The sequence below is a fragment of the Pinus tabuliformis genome, chromosome 7, assembly GCF_031772625.1.
Source record: "Pinus tabuliformis cultivar Carrire ecotype Pingquan chromosome 7, CPIR1, whole genome shotgun sequence".
Lineage (NCBI taxonomy): Eukaryota > Viridiplantae > Streptophyta > Pinopsida > Pinales > Pinaceae > Pinus > Pinus tabuliformis.
The window spans coordinates 1416297294-1416313119 of record NC_142293.1 but is presented as its reverse complement, the minus strand read 5'-3'; the positions used below and the strand labels follow the sequence as shown (position 1 = coordinate 1416313119).

The 15826-nt window shown below is 30.2% G+C and overlaps 1 pseudogene; it reads right to left on the bottom strand.

The window, feature by feature from the left end:
* Positions 1-846: 846 nt before the first annotated feature.
* Positions 847-5102, bottom strand: LOC149252961 (UV-B-induced protein At3g17800, chloroplastic-like; annotated as a pseudogene).
* Positions 5103-15826: the final 10724 nt, after the last annotated feature.

Sequence of the window (15826 nt, the reverse complement as noted above, 5' to 3'; positions counted from 1 at the left end):
AGAAAGTGAAATATGGAGTTTCAAATTTTTGTAACTATATATTTTTGAATCTTAGTTATTCAATTCGAATAGACTAGGATGTTTTCTAAAACTAATTTTGAAATTACCAAACACCCACCTCTTCATAACCGCCAATTTACTTATACGGATATCTAGCCAACACATTTTTAATATAATCAAAGCTAATACTCAAAGAAATATGCATTGGGTTTGAACATAAATTAAGATACTTTATACCTTCGTCCATATTTTTTAATCATAAGATAACAATAAATCATACTTATTTTGTTCATATTCTCTAGGAAAATTAAAAGGAGACATGATTTGACCATGTTTATTTCTATCCGTGTTTTTGAATAGTACAGATTCATAATTTTCTTTGAAGCAACACATTCCTAATGAGCACCTACACCTAATAGAAGAACATCATGAAAAAATAAAAGACGTCAAAAAATTTCAAAATGGGGTACCTTTAACTCATCTCTCGCTTAGACCTAACATCATTCATAAGCTTACTTACCCCTTCAATCACTGAGAGAAATAGGAAAGGAGATAGGGGAAAACACTATCATTATAATTTGATGAGATATTTACAAAACCATTTTTTGGGGATAATAAGTTGCAGTGGAGTGGATTCTAATATGACTCACTTGTCACCATGAACACAATAAAGTGAAAAGGTAAACATTCTCCTAGTATGGATTTACAAGATTTGATGGGTATTCCTAAGAAAGATATACCTCATTTTAAAATTGAGTATTGCATGTGTCTGGAACTACCAACTAATATATCAACAAAATCCATGGACTACACATGTTAGAAAAATTATCGGCATGATTGTTCGAACTACTTTCTAACAAAGTGGTACCTTGAATCAACACGACTGTCCACAGTCAATAGGAATATCCCAATGGTGACAACCACAAAAACCAAACACGTTAAACCTGTGAAGCTTATCCTTAATATATCCTCGTCTGTAACTTCCATTGAGGCATTAGGGGTAATAAGAATTTTTGGCCTCCCAAATATAACCTCTACATGCCTCTCAATAATATCCACTCCCTTTTTGGACCACATTGTAGCATACCTTTATAAGGTCTCTAGATAAAAGTACATAACATAAGACCTCAAATTACATGGTTTGGCCCTCAACTTACATGATTGAAGTCTTAACCTTTAGAATTCAATGCATCAGTCGTCACAACAAATTTTTTTGTAATTTCCACATAACCTTGTATGATTGAGTTATCTTGATAATTTCCACCTTCTAATTCTAGGAGGGTGTAATTCAACGGCTTAGCTTTAATTTCCTCATTTGAGGAAAAAGGAAGCATCTCCATGTTCTTCTCTAATTGGAAGTGCTTGTCAACTCTTCTCAAGAAGTATCCATACATGATGGATGTTGCATAGACTTCCCCACTTGCAAATTAATAATTTCAAGAACAATGTTTGATTCTGACACCACATTACGATTTCCCCTAACAAGAGCAAAATGGTCCTTTATCATCTCATCGACATCTATAGAAACAAAAAATTCAAGTTCTTTATCCTAATTTGGTCGTCTATCAAAAAAAAAATATTAAGGTTACAATGATACATTATTATTGAAATGCATTCATAAATAGTTCTTACATAGTAGAAACAAAATGTATGTTATCCGAACATTTTTCAAAAAAATCCATAAACACATGTTAGAGATGTTATCCATTGTTATGGATGTGTAGATATAGATGTTGAGGAAGTGAAATTGATAGATGGAACCACTCATAAAGAATCATGTTTTTCTTGATATCTATTTTATTGATTGACCTCTTTGTTTTTAGATATATGACATATAGTGTATATTTTTAATTATATGTGTTATTACCTATAGTAACACACACACACGCATACTATTGTATATATTTCAATTATATATGTTATACAAAATATATGTGATGATAAAGATTGTAACTCCCTAATTAAAAACCAAAACTTTGATTTTGACATTCTTAATCAGTGTGATGTTGATCCCATGACAAAGGGACAAATCAAAACATGCCCCACTCACAATAGAGGGATAGCGAGACTCATGGTCACATGGTCCAAACCTAAAGATACAATGAAGGAAAAGAACATAAGGCTAAATGAAAAATCGTGATATAAATGATCAACACATGTCATATCTACTATAATGTCTAGCTACATAAGATACAAAGGAAAATTACATTATTCGTAAGAGATTAGCAAAATTTATAAACCCTTTCTTCCCAAACTATAACATTATTAACACAACAAAAGGTTTTAAATATATGTAGCAACAATAAGCATGAGAAAGCAACCATCAATGGCTCAATGAATTGTGGGAATATTGTGTATCAATTGGTTATAGAGGTAGTAGGAATTTTCACTAGAATGCTTTAATTACTTTATTCTAGGTGCAACTTTCAATTTATTTGCATATTATTTTGTTATTAATATATATTTAATAATTATGCAAATCTTGAGTGTACTAAACTACAGGGAACTCACACTAATAACAATTCTCAATATTTAAAGATAACCAACCATTTTGGTAAAAGTATTAGATAGCTATAAATCATAACTTTTATCTTGAGAAAAAAATGCAAGATGAATGAATGATGTTTTGCAAATTTATTTGTGAATTTACATAATGAACCATCATTACCTAAATGACACAATTCATTGCTCATGCTCCATGCAAATGTTTAATTAGTGAAGTGGTAATGTTTAATGTTTTATCAAAGGAATAGATAAGACTTGTCAAAAAGAAAAGTAATTCCTTGTTCGTTAAAAACATATGTTGTTTATTCACAATTTTAAATTTCTAAAATGTTTTTTTCACTTGTTTTGGCTTTTGGTTTAGTGTATTTTTATGTTCTTGTTCAAATTCATTCCTCCGTCCAATTTTTCTCAATTCTAGCAAGTTTATGTAATTATTCTATAGCTAAGTCCTTACCTATGCAGTCTTCAATAATTTGACAATTCAAAAAGAAATAGAACCTTTGATAGGTGGAAATTCCATTGAAAATATCGAGCTACAAAATTCTTAAACAATGAAATACAACCATCATACAATTATATCATTTTATTAAGGTGAATGCAACTTTAAAATTAAATGTTCCAAAAGGGAAAAACTATAAAATAAAATTATATTAAAATTGCTTCAAATCTGTAAACCATAGGTGAATTTATATTAAAATTTTATTTAGTTTTCATCCATTTTCACATTGATAGGATTCCATTATCTTAAATGCTTGATGAATAGTATATTGGTTATGTTTATTGAAAAATAATTTCAGCAACATTCAAACACTTTTCACTAAATCATAGTGTGAGATGTTTTGTTGGGTACTAAAATGGTATCAAACCATGATTTGTACTCCATTTATTCTTTTCATTTTCGAATTAATTTCATATGTTCCATTCTTATGAGATTGAAGAGCTCTCTTCAATTTTGTTAGAATTATTTTCATATTGAATGTTCATGTGATTGAAACATATTCAATTTTGATAAGTTGAAACAGAATTATGTTGCTGAATTAGTCATGAAATGTGATGATCTTATACCTTCTAATATGATTGGACTTACATTTATCAAAGGTTGTGAAGAAGGTTATTTTGCATTCATATTCATTTGTGTTTGGACATTCAAGTCTCAAGGAGGCCATTAAGATGGGAATATTGTTTAGAAATCCCCTAATATTGCATACATTGTTGTTGTTGTAGCTAATGATATCCAACAATGTCTAATCTTTTGAGAAAATTCAGAGACACTGACATATTGTTTGCAACTTCTTTGATATTTCATGCATATTTTAGTGAAATTTATCCTCCTATGGAATATATAATTTCTCTCAAGCCAACAATTTCTAGTAGTTCTAGAAAAGCTAGAAATACTTCCATATTGTTTATGTCCTTGTGGATACTCTATACGTATTTTAGTGGTGTTTCTTTTCCTATGGATAATATAGTGTTTCTTAAGTTTGATAGAATATACATAATCCAGCCCTGTGGGCTATTCAAACGAAGCAACAAGGCTCAATGCAATTATAACGGAAATCATCATGTTTACATGTGTAAATTGAAACTCCTTAAAGAGTGCAATCATTCTTTCAAACCATTTGAAATAAATCCAATTGAAATTGTATTTTTTTATTCAAAAAATATCAAATAAAAAATAAGAAAATTATATCACACATTCACATGAATATGAATTTTTTGAGAGTAACATGCATATTCATTTACTTTACTAAATAATAATTTATTAATACAATTTTAAAAATATTTTTTAAATAAAAATTTAAAATAATATCATATAAACCAAAACTTAAAATTGTATCCCTCAAACAAAAACATAAAACTAAGTGAATTCAAAAACCTAACCAGTGAAAATCGTAATTCTGAATTTTTTTGAGAATAACTAACAAAAATTGTATCTCTAGAAACGAAAGACACATTTCGGAAAATTGAAATTGTAAACAACTAACGTGATTTTTAATGGAAAATGAATTACTTGTCTTTTTGACAAGTGTTATCAATCCTTTGATTAAAAATTAAGGATTAGCACTTCATTATTGAACATTGGTATGTAGCATGAGCGATGAATTGTGTCATTTGGGAAATTGATGGTTCATAACATAGATTCATAAATAGATGTGTAAAATATTATTTATTTATTTATTTTTTAATTTTTTTTTAAGAAAAATGTAAAAAAGAATTGTTATTTTTAAATCTTGAGAATTGTTTTTTTTGGAAAAAGTTGTAATTTTATTCATAAGACAAAATTACATTTTGTAGATACTAAAAAACATATGCAGAGATATTGTTCTGGTTTTCGCAAAACCCAAAAAAATAAAAAATGAGATATGAAAAACTATTTTTTTCTCCCTTTTTTTTTTCTCCACCTTTCGCCATTCCCCAGAATTGGGGGTAGTAGTTACAATGGAGAGTTGATTTTTTGTTATAGTTATGGGAGAGTCCTTATCCGACTCAGATCCTTTTGATCCATGGGTTCTCTTGTTGCCAGTTATTTCCTTTCCTGTTGTCTGGGGATCGTGTTGCTGCAATGGATTACTAGGGGCCTCCTCTTGCTTTTGCATGTTGAGCTAAACTTTTTGTTCATCCTTTTCTGCTTTGTTTTTTGTAATGTCCTCTGTGTCTCCTTCTTCATCCAATGGTTCTATATTTTGTCATCCTTTAGGCTTCTTTTGTTGCTACTTGTTCCAATTGGGGATGTTTCTTGCCTGTAGACAAGCACTGTGAAGGTGGCCTATTTGTAGACATCCTCGACATTGGAATGTTGTATTTTCATAATCCAAGGATTGTGTCCACTGAGTTTTATTAAAGTTCAGTATTATACTTTCTGGTAGTCCCTAGCTGAGATCTACTTCAACACATATTCTAGCGAAGGTAAATATTCCTTATGTGAGTCTGTCTTCATCAATCTTTAGAAATTTCCCCAAGGTATTCCCTATAGAGATAAAAACTAGAGAAGATATTGAAGATGTTTTCCCTTGTCTCAAATGAAGAAATTGATGCTAAGCAGTTGAATTACGCCCACCCGAAATTAAAAGGTGGAAATAGTCAAGATAACTCAATCATACAAGGTTGTGTGGAAATTGCAGTAGTTGTAGTTTCAACCGCTGATGTAGCCGCTCCTGGAGGTCAAGACTTCAATCCTATAGTTTTTTGTCATATAGGGATTAAACCATGTAAGTTGAGCGCTTATGTTATGTCCTTTGGTCTAGAGACATTGCAAAGGTGTAGTACAATGAGGTCTAAAGAGGGAGTGGATATTATTGAGAGGCATCCAAAGGCTCTATTTGGGAGGTCCGAAATTCATATTATTCTTGATGGATCAATGACAGGTACAAATGATAAGATATTAAGGATAAGTTTCATAGGTTTGACTAGTTTGGTTTTGGAGGTTTTCACCTTTGGCACCTTTCTATGGGATGCGGAGATTAATGTTGATTCAAGGCATCACTTTGTTAGAAAGTAGTTTGAATAATCATGGTGATACTTTTTATAACATGTGTAATCCATGGCTACTGTTTATATACTAGTTGTGAACTCCAGACACATGCAATAGTCAGTTTTAAAATGAGGTATATATTTCTCAAGAATATCCCTTGCAATCTTGTAAATCTATAATGCGAGAGAATTAACCTTTTCCCTTTATTTTATTCATGTTGAATAGTGATCCATGTTAACATCCACTCCATTGTAGCTTATTCCCCTAGAAAATAGCTTCGTAGATATCTCATCAAATTATAATGAGAGTAACCTTGATATTATGTTCATCCTAAATTACGTTTTACACATAATTGTCAGGATTGATTGTAAAGCTAAGCTTATATAGCCAAACTAGTCATCCTAGTTTGCTTCTTATTTGAGATACAATTTCTGCAACACTAGTCTTCTATTAAGGTGATATTATGTTGTATTCGTAATTTTCAGTACACACCTAAGTGCTAATAACGGATCTTGGCCAAAGTGAGAAATCATTTATAATATAGTGTTGTAATATGTGAGTTTCCATTTCAATTACCACCTATATTTTTATGTTTCTATGACAATTTTTTGTGTGTGGTTCTATAACAAAAATATGTGGCAGATGTGTTGGAATCACATATTTGGGAAATGAATTCAACTATGTATTATGAATGATGTAAATTGTACATGTATAAATACAACAATGAAACTGTTGGATTTAGTTTCCAGGTTTCTTGGACATGCATCAACTGTCCACCAGAACCCTAGTGGATTAGGTGGCTAACGTTCTCCCTTTTAATATAAAGGGGTATATATGAGAGTCCACGAAGAGAGAAAAAAGGAAAAAATGCATGACAACCAATGGTTGAATGAGCTCTCTGAAATGAGAGTTCTTAAGATAAAACCACAAACAAGAGAAAAGGTATGAGAACTCGAGGTCTTAACTAGTGGTGGTTTTAGGTTGACTGCCAACTCTAGAACTATCGAAATTGTTCTTGGTACAATTCCCAATTTGGATAGAATTTGAAGTCTTTTGCTAGTGGAAGTGCTCTATAACACAAACTTTAGCAGAAACAAAAATCTTCTACAGGTGGTGGTTTAAGAAATTACACCAACCAAATCAACTAAAGGCATGCTTGTTGGGAATTTCTCTACCTATGGTTACAACTATGAATCTAGATATGGTAAGCTCTGGTTGTACACTCAGAAAATAGGTTTAGGTTGTGGCTCAAGCTCACTTGATAAATCTTTGAATAATGAATCTTTGAAGCTTCTAACTAACTATCAATCCCCCCTGTCAGATACAAGGTGAGAAGATGAATAAGTCTTCGTTGCACGATTACCCAATACTCGAGAACAAATTGTATGGTATGACCAGTATATCTTCTTGGTTGTTCAAGACCATTTCCAAGAAGCGAACCATCCAAAGTAAATATTCGTTCTTGCAGGGGTTTTGTTTTTAGAACATCTATCTAAATGATCACTGTGCCTACAACAATTTTCACAAGGATAAAGTTGAAAACATTGATATTTCATATTGCCAACTCAATCATAATGTTGGAAATTGATCATCTGTGTTCTTGGAAAAGGAGCAAGTGACGACGGATCTTCGTAAAGAAATCTAGGGTTGTGAAACCACATTGGCTTGGAATATTATAGAATATGAAAGGAAACATCCTTGTCATATCTAAGTCTAGTTCTATTCTTGCTTTTCGCAACTTCTTCCCAAGGTTTGATGAAGGTCTTGGGAAGTGTAAATTGAACCTCCACATATGCATGCAAATTCACTCTTGAAATGGACCCATTATTCTGATCAATCTTTGACTACTGATGAGAGTCAGGCTCAAATATGGAGTTGTTCTCAGCAAGAACCCATTTAGAATTACAACTCTTCTTTTGTAGTTCATCTCATTATAGCTGAGACTCAAGTTCCAAAAATTCAATCTTGTCTTGAGCATTTTGTAAATAGGTTTGAATGCCAAAGAGAGTTTCCTTACTGATTTGGACATTGTTATGAATAATAGACAACATAAGAGTGTTTAATAACTCTAACAAGTCATTCAGTCTTGTCATTTTCTCCATCTTCCTATAAAAAAAATATTGCAATCAACTTTGGTTTTGACTTCAATAGAAAATGAGTATGTTTACAATGTAATTCAACAAGTAAATTACGAATAATTGTTTATACAAAACACCCCTCGTCCAAAGCTAAAAACTTTCACTTCATTCACTTTTCCCAACCCAATTCATAAATCATTCTTATCACTTTTGAGGTTTCCACTCCCTGTGCTATTTTGAACAAAACTACGCCCTGGTCACACTACCCTCATATCCAATAAATATAAATAATGGAAATTACTAATAATTCAATTTCAATGAATTAATTCACAAACAACTCTTAGGCGGGCCACGGGCATCCAATAAATTTAGACACAACCCTAAACACCACGTGTGAAGGAAAACAAATAAAACCAAATGAATGGTCAACAACCTTCCCACAACCACTTTTCAATTTTCCCTTAAATGTAAATTGTAAGATTAAAACTGGGAAACAACTAAATCAAAAATCGCTCGGCCTTCACGGTACCATCAACAATCCTTACCATTCTTGATGGCCACCTCCACCAGCGCATTCTGAATTAACTAAACACCAAAAATTGCAATATTTCATTATATCTAAAGGCTCTCTATCATCGAGTTCTGGCATGGAACTATCTCTAATCCAGAGATTTAGAGAGATCGATTCTCTTCTCACTTCAAATCTTAATGCTAGTCACTAACCAGTATCTCATATGAAACTCAAGAGATCAGTGTAGTGATCGACTTTCAGAATAAGAAGGCATATGAATTTAATAAAAATTAATCTTCAAACTTTCAAAAATAACTTGACATTCCAACTTCATTGGAGCAATAACTTGCGTGGCTATCAACCCAGCATTAATGAGCTTCAACACATTCCAACTGACACCATCATTGTTTCTCCATATGATCGATTCGGGGGTAGAGAAGGCACAGCAATCCCAAGTACTAACATGGGAAAAATTAAAATCCTCTACAGTCTATGAAATTAAGGAAACATTCTGCACGTGAAGAACATTACACATGGTTCTAGTTTTACGACAGGTACATGTCTGTACATGTCTCTAGTATATTGCAAGATGCAAGCAGTCTTTTGGTTGATGTTACTATGATTGTCAAACAAAGAAGGGTCGATGTAACTAAAAATTCCTTTAAGACAACACAGAACTGAGCATTAAAAATTAATAGAAAAATTTATCAGTTTTCTCCTTCGTGTTGTGTGTTGGTCATATCTATTCAAGTGAATCTGACCCAGAACAAGTGGAGCTTCAATTAGTCAGTTTTGCAAGCATCCACTCATTTCTCTACTGTATGTGGAGCACTCAATGTTAACAACAATATGCAGCAACAAACTTTCCACAACTGCACCTACCACCGTACACTAACTCTCAATGCCATGGATGGATAACAAAGAAAGGAATGCCACAAAACTATTGGCTAAATGTATTCAACAACAAAGATAAACCTTTGCTCTAATACCACTATTGGAATCACAATTTGGAAAATGAATTCAACTGTATATTATGAATGATGTAAATTGTACATGTATAATTACAACAATGAAATCATTGGATTCACTTTCCATGTTTTTTTAGAGATGCATTCACTGCCCACCAGAACCCTAATGGATTAGGTGGCTAACATGTGGGGGATTCGATTGATGGGATTGCAAAGCATCAAAAAAAAATTGTAGTCAAATCTTGATATCTGTTGTTTAAACCGGGGCACTTCAATTCCGAACAATTCACCTATCAAACTTGTAATTTCAATGAATCTCCCATTCAAAAAAAATAGCAACTAAAGTCTACTCGTTATCATAATAATAATAATAATAATAATAATAATTATTATTATTATTATTATTATTATTATTTTGTGTATATTTTAGTTTTTTTCCTAGGATAATATTTTAAATAAACATAATACAAATATTTATAACCAATAAAATATTGGTAATAAAAGTATTTGTATTTTAATTTAATAATATTCTATATATGAGTTGATCTTTATTAATAATAAAAACAAAGCTTTAATTTAAAGATTTATATGAGGAACTCATTTGCAAATTGACATTTTTGTTATGTTGAAGTTCTCAGAGATATTTCAAATTCTGAAAACCATTCCTAAAACATGGAAATGCAGAAAAGGGTCATTCATGTATAACTATGTTGAATATATAATCCACCATTTGGGCATTGTGATTAAGAATATGCGTAAGGTTTTATTTTCAAAATCAGACAGAATAAAGAAAAATAGATAATAATAATAATAATATATTAAATCTATTTTTTTTATTTTAATTTATTGTAATGTTAATTTTGTAAATTGAAATAATATCGTATTAAAAAAAATGTGACTATATATATAAAACTTTCAAAATTTTGAAAAAATGCATATGTTTATTATTTATAATGATTTCAATAAAGTTCTTGTGTAAAGAAGTTGGGGTCTTTTTTTTTAGCTTCCTGAATTATATCTCATCATCTTTGATTGCTGCTCTAATATATCCAATAGATACCCTTGGGTAGGAGGTTAGGGGAGACCTCTTTGCAAAACATGTTGTGATGCAATTGATGTTTATATTTATTTATTTGGATTATCGACTCGTGTTATTAATTTCTTTTATTTTCCTGTTAATATACTTGAACGAATTAATCAAAATTGCAATCTCCAAACATGAACTTTGCTCACGATTAGTAGGACTTCATCCTTTATTATGGCTTCCTCGTCAATCAACCAAATTGTGTTAAAGAGATTGGTTCTAAAGGTTCTGTAATAGCCTAGTAATTTGCCAGCACACTAGGAACGGTATATCTGAACCTATTAACTTCCCATCAAACTTAAATAATTTAATAATAATATTTCTATTTTTTTTCAATATACTAGCCGCGCACGACGTGGCTTCCTCTCTTCATTCACTCACTGTTGGGTTCTGTTTAGTTTTAGAAACTTACTAACTTCTTTTAATTTAAATCCAATCTTTTTAAGGAAATTTTTTACTCTTTTTTTTCTCTCATAAATGGGAACGTTTGATTTTTACTTTGCTCTGACAAATGGGAGAGTTTGATTAAGTTAGACTTTAGTTTGATTTAGTTTTATTATACCAATAAAACTTACTAATTTTTTTTTTATTTAAATCCCATTTTAATGAAATTGTGGTATTTATTTTTCACCAGTTTCTCTTATATATATCTCTTTTTGTTTTTTACCGGTTTTTCTTAACACTGATTTTATCATCATGGTCCAAACACTTCGCACTAAATCACAATGTTAGATGTTTTGTTGAGGTAAAAGGTACATGAAACCATGATTTATGCTCCATTTCATTCTTTCACTTTTTCATTAATTTCGTATTTTCAATCGTGTAGTGTTGTTTCCATATTGAATATTGATTGATGTGGTTGAAACAAAATTACGTCGCCAGATTAGCCATGAAATCTACTTGTCTATTTGAATCTTAATTAACCTCACTTCATTTTATTAATGTGATTGAATTTAGTCATTTAATTTTATTACTATAACTTGATTATAAATTTGATATCACTTCCAGTTATTTGTTTGACTGGTTAGTAAGTAGGTCTTGTAGATATTGATTGATGCCAGTTGAGCTTACAGTCACCGTTAACTTATTGTCTAGTCAACTAGGGCTTGGTAGGTATTGATACAAGTCAACAAAAATAATGATGCACCGGATGATCTTAGAGTTAACTCGTCTAGTCAGCGAGCAGGTTCTGTAGCCGTTGATGCACATCAACAAAAGTATTTAAGTTAACTTTTTGTCTCGTCAACACAAGTAGATCTTTTGGGTATTGATACACATCAACAAAAGTATTATTACACTTAGCAAATAATCTTACAATTAACTTGTCTAGCCAGCATGTAGATCTTGCAGTGGTGAATACATATCAACAATAGAATTCAAGTACTTACCAATTAATCTTCTACTTAATTTTAGATTTATGAATAAATTTCCTTTGAATATTGATGATTTCTTTGGGATTGATGTTGAACAGGAAAATAGATGGAAAAGAAAAAACTATATAGCTTTTAATTAAGAAAAGGAAAACTAAAATTAAATAAAGAAATGTTTGTTTCATTGTAAAACAAAAAATAATTCAAAAAATAGTATTTCCAAATTGAATTTCTCCCCCTGTGTTTAATAGTATAAGTAATGAAAATTTAAAATAAAATAGTAGATATTCAAAATTATTAATATTTCATAAGTCATCATATATATTTGATTGTCATATTAGCGATATATTTTAAACTACATAATTGAAATTCAAATCATTGATATTTCATATAATACTATTAATACCTAAGGAAAACCAAAGCAAATTATTAATATTTAATAAAATAAGAGTTGATTTTTTGTTTCATAAATGATAAAGCTCTTATTTATTAATTATTTTTTATTTTATTAATAATATATAATTTATAAAAATTGAATTGAAAATTTTAAAATAAATTGAAAATTTTAAAATAAAATAAAAGATTATAAAGAAAGTGTTCAAAACATTAATATTTCGTAAATCATCATTTATATTTAATTGTGACCTGTAATGATACATTTTGAACTACATAATGAAAATTCAAATCATTGATATTTTATATGGTGTATAATACTATGGATATCTAAGGAAAACCAAAGCAAACAATTATGATAAAATAAGAAATAAGACTTGATTCTTTTATTAAATGATAAAACTTTTAATTATTAATAGTTTTTTTACTTTATTAATTTGATATAATTTATAAAAATTGAATTGAATTTTTTAGAATAAAATAAAAAAAATTATAGAGTGTGTTCAAACCATTAATATTTCATAAATCACCATTTATATTTGATTGTTATATGTAATGATACATTTAAAACTACATAATGGAAATTCAAATCATTGATATTTCATATAACACTATTAATATCTAAGGAAAACCAAAGTAAACTATTAATATTTGTTATTATAAGAAATAAGATTTGATTTTTTATTTTTTAAATGATAATTTTTTTTATTATTAATTATTTTTTCATTTTATTATTGTGATTATTATGATAATATGACTGTGTGTGAGAGAGAGAATGAAATGTTATGTGTGAGAATATTCAAGGTTCAAATGAATGAATGAAAATAAAATATAGATTGTTCCCTGTATCTAATGATATTTTACTTTTAAATGAACTTCATGGTTAAAAATATATGCTTTCTCCTTAGAAGTCACATATATGAACTATGATGTTGTTCAATTATACAGTGTTCCAAACTTTGATACAATTGTTTTTTTAAAGGAAAAATGGTTTTGAAGAGATCATTATATGCAAAGTTTTTTATTAGTTCCATATGAGAAACAAGGTTCACATGCTTCGACGCTTTTGGTAGTGACTCAGTTATTTACGTCATGGGTACCAATGACACATGGAAACCATATATGTTGATATTTATTATGAAAACTCGATGGGTATGTCTAAAGATGGGTTATTAAAATTTGATATCCTATCGAAGAGTTGTACTATATAGTAGAGGTTTCCATTGGTGGAACATTCAATTGGGCCATAATATCTGAAAATCATGTGGATTTCATTGGTAGAGAACACCATGAATTTGAATCCATATTAGGCATTTTATCAAATAATTTTTATCAGGTATTTGATATATTTAGAGTTAAAGTGGATTTAAAGTACATACCTTAGTAAGAGATAAAGTAATAATTATTCTTGAAGTTTAACAAATTTAGGGATAAGAAGGTCTATGCTAAGAACAAAATAAGATATATATATGTGTGTGTGGAGGAGAAAAATTCTTATACTTCAAAGCCCCTGCAAGGGTGCCTGACTACACGTTTTCCAAAACTTGAACAATTGGTGCATTTTCCTATTCTTCTTATTGTTATTCTCCATGCATCGATAGATACTTCAAGAAAACAAAGAAAATAGATATATCTAACATGTCTATCTTCAAAAAAACTTATGGATGAAAAAAATAAATTTATCAAAGGGAGGACAAATTTTGAATGAAAGGACAATCTAGGAATTCTTGAGAGATAAAAGCCCCTTCCTAGAGGAACACAACTTCCTTAGACATTTTGTTAGCCTTAGTATTTAGTTCCATGGAAATATGAGAAAAAGAGATCAATTGAAAACATTGAATATAATCCTAGATTTGACGCAATAGAGATTGAGGTTGAACAATATAAATGTTGAATTTATCTTTATCCTATTCAATGAAAACTTTTGAAACCCCATGAATCTATGATACAGATAAGCTGATTTGTTTTGCATGATGCAAAAAGGTCGATAAAGAAACAAATTTTACCTTCATATTTGTTCCAAATCCTAGAGAATAATGGATATGAAAAAATAAGAGAAATTTGTATTAAGAATCACTCCCATTCCACATTTAGGAGGATGGCCCTGGTTGGCCTCTTAAAAAGTGCCTCCATGTGATTCCAAAATCTAGAGGCATAATAGGATCACATATTTTTTTTCTCTGATTAGGATTACATTCACATGATTCAATTAGCATTGCAATGATATTTGGAACAATTTCTATTGGGATAGATTTATTCTGAAAAATAAAGATATTACGAACCCACCAAATAAACTACGTGGAGGAAAAGGGGAGAGAGTTGAAAGAAAGCATAAAAGCATCACAATGTCATATTTTAATATTTACTACTAAACTATGGGTATCCCAATATGCTTTGGGGTAAATTTTTTTACTATAGCATTCCATACTTAAATTATGAAGAGAGATAGGCCTTTTTCATTTGTTCCCACTGCCTCTTCTTTTTTCCTTTGGAATTATACTTCAATCAGATCCCTTTATCCAAGCTTATCCATGAAGACTCGTATTGAGGAAATTTGCAAGGAGTGTAGTGTTTCTTTACTACCTTCATCCATCCTAATAAAACTACAAACCAACCTACCAACATATATAGACTACTCACTAGACAAATGACCTTCAAGGCCTATATGACTAGTAGATAACCAACTTATTCTAGCTAAACAATCATGAATAGGGCATTTAATATCCCAATTTTTGTAAAATTTCAAATCATGTTTTCAAGAGATAATATCCCAAAATAATTTATAATTTGTGTGCACCCCAATCCACTGGTCTTCCCCTAAATGAACCTCTTTTCCATTCCCAATCTACCATATTCTCTAGGGACAAATCAATGGAAAAGCATCCACAGGATTTCCACATATTGGAACTATTCTTAATTAAAGTCTAAGGAATATGAAACCATTCTTCAAGAGAGATACCACCCATACATTTTATGGTCATCAATCTTCCCCAAAACGATTTGATATAAGTAAGCTCCCATAGATGTTTACTTACAATTTCTTGACTAAAAGAAATATCCTGAATCTCCCAATGCCCCATGCTCCATAGTTGACTAATTTAGGATCACCTAAATAGAGGAATCCAATTTTATTTCCTACACCCCGTTCAAAGAATGTGAAAGATGGAGTTTCAAATTTTGTAACTATATATTTTTGGACCTTAGTTATTGAAGTCGAATAGCTAGGATGTTTTCTAAAAATAATTTTAAAATTACCAAACACCCACCTCTTCATAACCACCAATTTACTTATACTGATATCTAGTCAACACTTTTTTAATATAATCAAAGCTAATCCTAAAAGAAATGTGCATTTAGTTTGAACATAAACCAAGATACTTTATACCTTCGTCCATATTTTTTAATCATAAGATAACAATAAATCATACTTATTTTGTTGATATTC